At 42.4% G+C, this 9,350-nt stretch overlaps 1 protein-coding gene across 8 annotated transcripts in view; it reads right to left on the bottom strand.

The window, feature by feature from the left end:
* The window catches only part of Znf638 (zinc finger protein 638), a 142,326-nt gene that overhangs the window by 76,504 nt on the left and 56,472 nt on the right, over window positions 1-9,350 (bottom strand). The window contains exon 1 of one of the 8 annotated variants that reach the window (XM_013354700.2): window positions 1,843-2,008. The exons of 6 other annotated variants lie outside the window; for them this stretch is intronic. The gene's annotated coding sequence lies outside the window, so the exon portion shown is untranslated. Of the gene's footprint in view, window positions 1-1,832; window positions 2,009-9,350 lie in introns of those variants that run through there. One more of the 8 variants, XM_013354701.2, reaches the window with a different exon arrangement.

Raw genomic sequence — 9,350 nt, 5'->3', positions numbered from 1 at the left:
AGCCTGGTCTACAGAGCTAGTTCCAGGACAGGCTCTAAAGCCACAGAGAAACCCTGTCTCAAAAAAAAAAAACCAAAAAAAAAAAAAAAAAAAAAAGAAAGAAAACAAAGTTCAGAAAAACTAAAGCAATTAATGTCTCACAAATAACAGTAAGAAAATAACCGATTCGAATACATAACTTCTGGTTCCAAGGCCTATTCTCTGTACATTAAACTCGTCATTTTTGTCTATTACATAAAAATTAAAATGTCAAAACCCTGTCTCGAAAAACCAAAAAAAAAAATTAAAATGTCAAAAATATCCTTAGAAAACTCTTAAGACATCCTGAAAGAGGTGACTGTGAAAACCTTTTTTAAGCACACGCCACAACAAATGCAAAAACTAAAATAAAATTAGTATACAAAGTAATATATGCGTGTCAAATGAATACATTTTGAAACAGTTTATCAAAAGGAAGAAGACTTGTGATTTCTTTCAGCTGTTTTATCTTTACCCACTGGTTTCAACACAAATAACAAGGCAGGGAATGGCCTAGCATATTATAGTGTATTACATTTTGGATTCCACATATCTGAAAGTACACATTACAGAATATGGGAATATAAAAGTCAGATTTTATAAAGCAGAATGCAATATATGCCCATTAAATCTGAATTGTATAATCATTAACAACATTTAGAAGAATGTAATAAACAAGTTTTTTTTTCTGTGTCAACGTCCTTATATCTTTTGTTGAAATCTTTTTCCAGTTTATCATTTAAACTTGTAAACCGAAGCAGTAAACACAACTTCCTTGAAAAACGAGTTAGCCCTTCAAACACAACGACGGGAATGGGGTGGAGATTGTGTGTGTGTGTGTGTGTGTGTGTGTGTGTGTGTGTGTGTGTGTGTGTGTGTACGCGCGCACGCGTGCACAGTTTTAAAACTGATTTAGGAAAGATGAATTCGCATGGTTAGATGGATCCCGGTGACAAGCTTTTTTTTTTCTTTAGAACTTTTCACACTGAGTATTCCTTTCAGAATTCCCAAACTGCCAAAGGGTTTGGGAATTTATTTAGTATTTTAATACTAAATAGCTCAAGGCTACAATCATTGTCTAGCTCAAAGATTTTGTAATACTGAGACTCCCTCATAGGCAATTACTTCAAACAACAAGGATGTCTGAAACATCCTCGGGGATGAGAGTCAGTAGTATAGACATCTTCTCTTGGAACAAAACAGGCCCAAGTCTGGAAACCACACCAACACTGGCAGTTATCCCTGAGGTGCGGTGTTCACGACTCCTCTTAAGAATGTGGAAGTGTCACCGCCATTTACGACATCCTAGAGCCGACATTCTCGGCTGTACTGCTCACTGGGGCGCTTGGTCCGCAACACCGCACGCCCCCACCCCAGCCCCCCTCAAGGACGCCGTTCCAGCACGGCTAAGGGAGCACGCGGCCCACAGGGGCTCCGAAAGGCGCCCGAGCGCGGCGGCCGCCCCGACCGGCTCGCTGTCAGGCGGGAGGATCGGCAGAATCGCGGCGCAGAGGAAGGGGCGTCCGGACCTCCCCGAGGGCGCCGCCCGCTCCTCCGTAGGACGGCGGCATATGGCGGCTGCGCCCAGCGGCACTGCGGCGCGACGGCGCGGTCGGTGAGTGGCGAGGGGAACGGACTGCGGCCCAGGCCCACCCAGGGGTCCCTCCGCTCTGCCTGCCCCCGCCGCCGCCATTTTGTGCGCAGCCGCTGCGACACATACAATAGTCGACCGCGACCTCAGAGGGACGGCTCGGGACCTGCGCCCAGAGCCTCTGCCTTCCAGCCCACGGCTCCCCGCAAGGCAGCCGTCCTACCTATGCCTACCGACTAACAGCTGGGTCTCATCCGTGCCCCACACAGCTTAGCATTCGGCCTCCAGTCACGACGACGAAGCAGCCACCTCCTCCATAGGGCTACACGCATGCGCACCTTCTCTTAGCTCCCTAGTCCACTCATCGCGCCTGCGTACCTCGGGCCAGACGTTCCCTGGAGACGCTACTCGGGCAGGGCCGCACTCTGCCAAGAGGGGGCGATCGCCTGATTTGGCCGGCCCTGAAGCTGTAGCGGTCGGGGTACCATCATTCAGGTCCTTGCCCGCCACCCCTCCCCCACTCCATTGCCGTCCCGCAAACCAGGCCGGTCTTTAAGCCTCCTCTTTGTCATGAACTCTTCCCTGATCACTATTTCCCCAGAATCACAAAGTAACGTTCACGTCGCACTCGTTAGCATAATAATTTAAATATGTTAGGCATCCCCAGCCTTCGTCTCTTAACCTTTTTTTCTTTTGAGATTTCGGTCTCACCATGCAGCTCTGAATGGTCTGAAACTTCCTATGGAGACTAGGCTGGTTTCAAACTGAACAGATTTCACCTGCCTCTGCCTTCCAAATGTTGGAATTAAAGGAGTGTTCCACTACACCCAGACTTACCTCCCTACCTACAAGAGCTAGTTCCAGGATGGGCACCAAAGCTACAGAGAAACCCAGTCTCGAAAAAACAAAACAAAACAAAAATAATAATAATAAATAAATAAATAAAATGGGAAATTAGAATGGAATGAAAACTCACTAAGATAAAAGCCCTAACACTGGAAATCCTTTTCTGTAATTTCACAATTCAAACAAACAAAATACCTGGGTGGTAAATATTTATCTTGATTTTTACCCATGAAAAATTTTGGATTAAGAAAAAAATTTTTAAACTGTCTCTTCAATGCCCTGTCTTCTCAAATTGACTCAATTATGCCAAAGGAAACAGGCACTGCAAAAAAAAAATAAGACAAAATTCAATCCTTGCCAACTAGGTAACATAACACACAGTGACACCCTGCTTTGAGACTTTCACATCTGTTTTACAGACCACAATATTCACACCAAAACAAGCATAGGAAGCCTGGCTCAGTGGTGAACACCTTTAATCCCAGCTCAGGAGTCAGAGGTGGGTGAATCTATTAGACTAGCCTGGGTCTACAGATTCCATCTCAAAGGCCAGTCTGGGATACGCAATGAGTTTGAGGCCAAGTGAGTGAGAGGGAAAGACACTGCCTCAAACAGGAGCTTCTTTAATATCTCTTTCTCACATCTAGTGACTTGACTGTCTTTTATCAGAAGATAATTCTTTTAAAAAAGCTTGTTTTTGTCAGGCATGGTGGCACACACCTTTAATTCCAGCACTAGCATTCGGGTGGCAGAGGAAAGCAGATCTCTGTGAACTCAAGGCCAGCTTGATCTAAGTAGAGAGTTCAGTAATGGGAACTGAATTTGAACCATCTGGAAGAAAAACAGTACACACTCTTAACCATTGAGCCATCTCTCTAGCCCAGAAGGTAATTAATATATATAAAGAATATCATCTATGTGTGTTGATGGTATAGAGGTATGCCTTACAAAGAATATTTATCTTTTGTTAAATTTAGTTTAACTCCATTAATATTCTCTCTCTCTCTCTCTCTCTCTCTCTCTCTCTCTCTCTCTCTCTCTCTCTCTGTTTTGTTTTTCAAGACAGGGTTTCTCTATGTAACAGTCCTGGCTGTCCTAGAACTAGTTCTTGTAGACCAGGCTGGTGGCCTCAAACTCACGGAGATCCGCCTGCCTCTGTCTCCCAAATGCTGGGATTAAAGGCTTGCGCCATCACAGCCTGGCTAACTTCTTTACTATTCCCTGTCTCTGCCATTATAAACTTTAAATTTTCATGCAATCAAATCTATCTGTAGGACTCAGCCATGACAAGCTCAACAGAGGCCCAAATCTCAGTAGTTTACCCTAAGGCAATACCTGGTTCCAAGAAAGCCCACAACAGAGACCACCCAGGCATCAACCAAAAACAGGCCATCCAGAGGAAATTCCTAATATTCCAAACATTGTAGATAGGATCACCTGTCAAAACACACCCATTGCTTTTCACCAGGACATCCCTAAACAAATGTCAGCCAATCAGGGGTCCTGAACCTTAGAAATCCCTCACCCCAACCTTTGCTATTATAAAAACTCAACCCAACTGAGCTCAGGGCTCTCTGATCATGCAAATACATTGGACACACAGAGAGTCCAAGTTTGAACTTGAATAAGAATAAAGGCTCTTTGCTTTTACCTATAGTACTAGGACTCCTAGATAGTTTTTGGATCTAGGCATAACTATCATTTTTTCTTCATGACTTCTGCATTTTCTTTGTAGTCTAGAAAGCCCGACTCTATCTCTTATGTGGTGTTTTGAATAAGAATTGCCTCCAAAAGCTCATATATTTAAATGCTTAGTCATCAGGGAGTGGCACTATTTAAGAAGGATTACTAGGTGTGGCCTTGTTGGAGGAAGTATGTCACAGGGGAATGGGCTTTGAGTTTCAAAAGCCCACACCAGGGGAAACATGTCTTGATTTCCCTCTCTCTGCCTAGGGATCAGGATGTGCCTCTCAGTTACTGCTTCAGCCACTGCCTCTGTGTCTCCATGCTCTCTTCCATGATAATGGTAACTCTCTGAAACTATAAGCAAGCTCCCCAGTTAAATGCCTTACATGGTGTCTTTTCACAGCAAGAGAACAGTGACTAAAACTGAAGCTGGTACTAGGGACTGGAGAATTGCTGAGAAAAGCCTGACCATATGAATGAATATGAAAGAGTTTGGGATTTTAAACAAGAAAAGTGGTTAGATGCTTTAAGCAGGGCTTAATGGGCCATACTAGTAGGATCATGGAAAACAATGCTGAGGGCAATTTGAGCTGTGGGGGTCCAGTTCAAGAAGCTTCAGAGGGGAAGAATATTAGTAAATGGCCTAGAGACCATTCTTGTGATATTGTGGCATGAATGTGGCTGCTTTTTGTCCTTGTCCTAAAAATCTTTCTGAGGCTAATCTGAACAGTTTTGAATTAATGAAACTGGCAGGGGAGATTTCAAAACAGCCTAGTGTCATGGAGTTATTAGTAATCATTCTTATTTAGATCCATAATGGAAAGAAACAAGATGGACAAAGAGAAATACAAAATGTACAATTTGAGGTAAAAGGGAGTACCAGGAAGCATAATGGAGCTAAATCCAGCACTCAAGGAGATAGAAAGTTTAAAGAAAAGTCTGATGTTAAATGGGATAAAGGGTGTGGCAACCTCAGAGCAAGGACCTACTCAACTAAACTTCCAGTTTATGAAAAGAAATTAAAAGAAATCTGAAACTGGTAGGGAAACCATCAGCAACAGAGAACTGTGGCAAATGTAATAGAGAGAGGGAGACAAGTTCCAGTCCCAGCAATGTCAGGTCAGTCACAACAACATGGCTCTGATTTTAGAGTTAAGGGTATAAGAAAGGGGTTATCGAATCTCCCTCCACGGCTAAGGAAAGCTCCAGAGGCCAGGCTTATGTCAGGAGGTCCAGAGAGGTCATTTCACGAAGCTGTGAAGGCAAGGTTTGAATTGTGTTGGAGATGCCAGAGTCATAGAATATCTGCTAAGGAGAGCAGCAGACCAGGTGTGGAGCCAGCTCGAGAGAGAAGTGTGTTGCAGTCAACAAAGCTGGAAGAAGATGGAATTCTAAAGAGCGTTTTGACACTGAACATGGAGATCCAGAATTTGGTACTTACCCTGCTGGTTTGGGGTCTTGTTTTGGTCCAGTATTTCCTCATTATGCCCCCTTTATTCACCTTTGAAATGGTAATGTATATTCTGTGCCATCATGTGTTGAAAGTCTGTTATCTGCTTTTTTGTTTTACAGGGGGTTACAGTTGAAAAATTGCAATGAGTTTCAAAGACTTTGAACTTGGGATTTTTAAACAGTGTTGAGACCATAATAGACTATGGGAACTTAGTTGAACGAAGTTGGACAGAATACATCTTTGCATTATGACATGACTACAAGCCTACGGAGACTATAGAAAGTAAAATGTGGTGTTTTGAATAAGAATGGCCCCCATAGACTCATATATTTGAATGCTTAGTCACTAGGGAGTGGAACTCTTTGATAGAATTAGAAGGATTAGGAAGCATGGCCTTGTTGGAAGAAGTGTGTCAATGGGGGTAAGCATTGAGGTTTCAAAAGTCCTTGCCAGACACAGTGTTGCCCTCTCTCTTTGCCTGCATATCAGGATATAGCTCCCACACTTCTTCACCTTCCTGCTGCCATGCAACCTGCCACCTTCCTTTCTGTGGCCATGGTCCCTTCCATGATGATAAGGCACTAAGCCTCTGAAACTGTAAGCAAGCCCCCAATTAAGTGCATTTTTTATAAGAGTTGCCTTGGTCATGGTGTCTCTTCTCAGCAATGGAATAGTGACTAAGACACGTTAGAAGAACAAATTCCCAAAAATTATATAAAAGTCTCTAATATTTCTAATTTTTTACTTACAACTGTCCTAGTTACTTCTAATGGTCCATTTGACAGAGCCTTAAGTCATCTGAGAGCCTCATATGAGGAACTGTCTATATCATATTAGCCTATAGACATGATAAAATAGCAAACAGGTTAAAATGTATATGGGGGTGCACATGTGTATGTGTATCTGGGTAAATCTATCTGTGTGTGTGTGTGTGTGTGTGTGTGTGTGTGTTGAAGAGAGAGAGAGAGAGAGAGAGAGAGAGAGAGAGAGAGAGAGAGAGAGAGAGAAGATGGGGCATGTTGTACACATGAGTGCAGATGCTGAAGGAAGCAAGAGGCATCAGATCCTCCCAGAACCAGAGTTAAAGGCAATAGTAAGCTGTCTGACATGAGTACTGGAAACCAAACTAGGAAGTATTGTTGTGGAATATTATTTTAACTGGACTAAGCTGTGTTATATTTGTTTATGCTTCAGAATATTACTTTAACTATGTAAAGGTTTGTTACTTTTGTTTATGCTAGCCAGAAACATGCCTAAAGCTTGACTGAACATTCAAAATTAATTTAGTCTCTGTGTCATGATTTGGGAGCTGGTTGGTGGCCCAAAAGAAAAGCTTGGTGCAAAGTGTCTTATAATTGATAAAGGAGAACCCTGTCCACTATGGACAGTATTATCCCTAGGCAGGTGGTTCTAGACAATATAAGAAGGCTAGCTAAGCCATGAGCAAGGCAGCAAACACTGTTATTCTATTGTTATTTTATCCAAGTTCATGCCTCCAAGTTTGGGCTTTGATATCTTTCAGTGATAAATTGTGACCCGGAAGTATAAGCTTAATAAACCCTTTCTAACCCAAGTTTCTGTTGGTCGTGGTGTTTAATCATAGCAACAGAATGCAAAGTAGAACACCATCACAACTTTCTAGCCTTTGCTTACATATTTGATCAATGTAACATTTTTGAGATAAGATCTCGCTAGCTTCATTTTCTTAAAAATGAATAAAGTCAATCCCAAGAATTTCAAGTTTTAAAGGCAAACCATCGTTTCCTCATCTGATTCATATCTTCTCTTTAAAATAAATAAATCATCCTCCCCTGGGCTCCATGTTCTGGACCACACCTTCAGCAGAAGATGTCGCGTAAGACAACCACCCACCACCCATTAACATGCTTTAGCCCACCCAACAGCTCCATATTCCAGTCCACACCTTAGGCGAAGATTTCTGCTTTACTGGAGGCCATACCAGTCCTAGGGATACCAGAGACCAAGTCAGCACCCAGAATCCCAGAGGTACCACAGGTACATGGAACCCTAGAGGCAACATTGGCACCCGAAACACCAGAGGTCACACAGGAGGCAAAAATCTCAGTGGAGATACCGCTACTGGACAGGAAGACTCCCTGGTCACCAGAACACCAGTCCACTCAGACCAGAAGGCCAAAGAGGAAACAGAGACCAAAGGGAAAAAACATTCATCTAACAAAATAAACTCAAAAATCAGCACATGAACATATAACAGCCTCAAACCCAAATGACTAAAGGCCAGTGTAAGAACACAACAACAGCTATGGTACTATGATACCATCAGAGCCCAGCTATCCTACCATAGCAAGTGCTGGATATTTTAACACAGCTGAAGTACAAGATGATGACCCAATCTTATGAAGACATTAGAGGCTCTTAAAGAGGAAATTAATAAATCTCTTAAAGAAATCCAGGAAAATATAAATAAACAGGTGAAGGAAATGAATAAAACCATTCAAGACCTGAAAATGAAAATGGAAGCAATAAAGAAAACAAGCTGATTTGATACTAGAGATAAAAATTCTAGGTAAGCAAACAGAAAGTACAGACACAAGCATCACCAACAGAATACAAGAGATGGAAGTGAGAATCTTGGGCATAGAAAATATGATAGAAGAAATTGATACAATTGTAACAGAGAGTCCTGCTGAGCTGGCACATGACATACAGTGGTCAAAGAAAATGTTAAATCTAAAATGTTCCTGCTGTGGTTTAAAGAAAATGGCCCCCAAAGGGAGAGGCACTATTAGGAGGTGTGGCTTTGTTGGAGAAGGTATGGCCTTGGTAGAGGCAGTGGGCTTTGAAGTCTCATATATGCTCAAGTAATGTCCAGTGTCTCAGACCAATCCTGTTGCTTCTGAGTGAAGATGTAAGAACTCTCAGCTCCTTCTCTAGCATCACGTCTGTCTGCACGCTGTCTTGCTTCCCACCATGATGATAATGGACTAAACCTCAAATAGTAAGCAAGTCACCACAATTAAATGCTTTCCTTTATAAGAGTTGTCATGATGTCTCTTCACAGCAATAGAAACCCTAAGACAGTTCCTAACACAAAACATCCAGGAAACATGGGGTACTATGAAAAGACCAAACCTAAGACTATTAGGAACAGAAGAGGACTCCCAGATCAAAGGTCCAGAAAATATTTTCAATAAAATAATAGAAGAAATTTTCCTTAACCTAAAGAAAGAGAAATCTATAAATCTACAAAAAGAACACTAAATAGACTGGACCAAAAAGAAAGTCCCCTGCCACAAAATTATCAAAACCCTATGTACAGAAAAAGGAAAGAATATTAAAAATTACAAGGGGAAAAGGCCAAGTAGCATAAATACAGACCTATCAAAATTACACCTGATTTCTCAACAAAGACTCTAAAAGTCAGAGGGGCCTGGAAAGATGCCTTGCTGACTATAAGAGATGACAGATACTAGCCCAGACTACTATACCCAACAAAACATTAAATGACCACAGATGGAGAGAACAAGACATTGAAGGCGTAAGTCACAAACAATGCCACAGCAGTTTGGAATTATGATTAATAGGGTGATATTTATTTAAAAGGGAAAAAAACTTACAGATCACAGTCAGCCCTATGCGCAACCAGGAAGGGAGTCTAGTCGCCAGCAGAGCAGGAAGTGAAGAGAGAGAGGAGAGGGAAATGGCCGCTTTTTTAAAGGGAGAGAGACCACGCCCCAATGGGCTGGTATCTCAGCGGCTATAGGCTGGAGGAGC

The sequence above is a fragment of the Microtus ochrogaster genome, unplaced genomic scaffold (genome assembly GCF_000317375.1).
Source record: "Microtus ochrogaster isolate Prairie Vole_2 unplaced genomic scaffold, MicOch1.0 UNK62, whole genome shotgun sequence".
NCBI lineage: Eukaryota > Metazoa > Chordata > Mammalia > Rodentia > Cricetidae > Microtus > Microtus ochrogaster.
The sequence above is the reverse complement of the archived record's forward strand: the minus strand, read 5'-3'. Positions and strand labels throughout refer to the sequence as shown.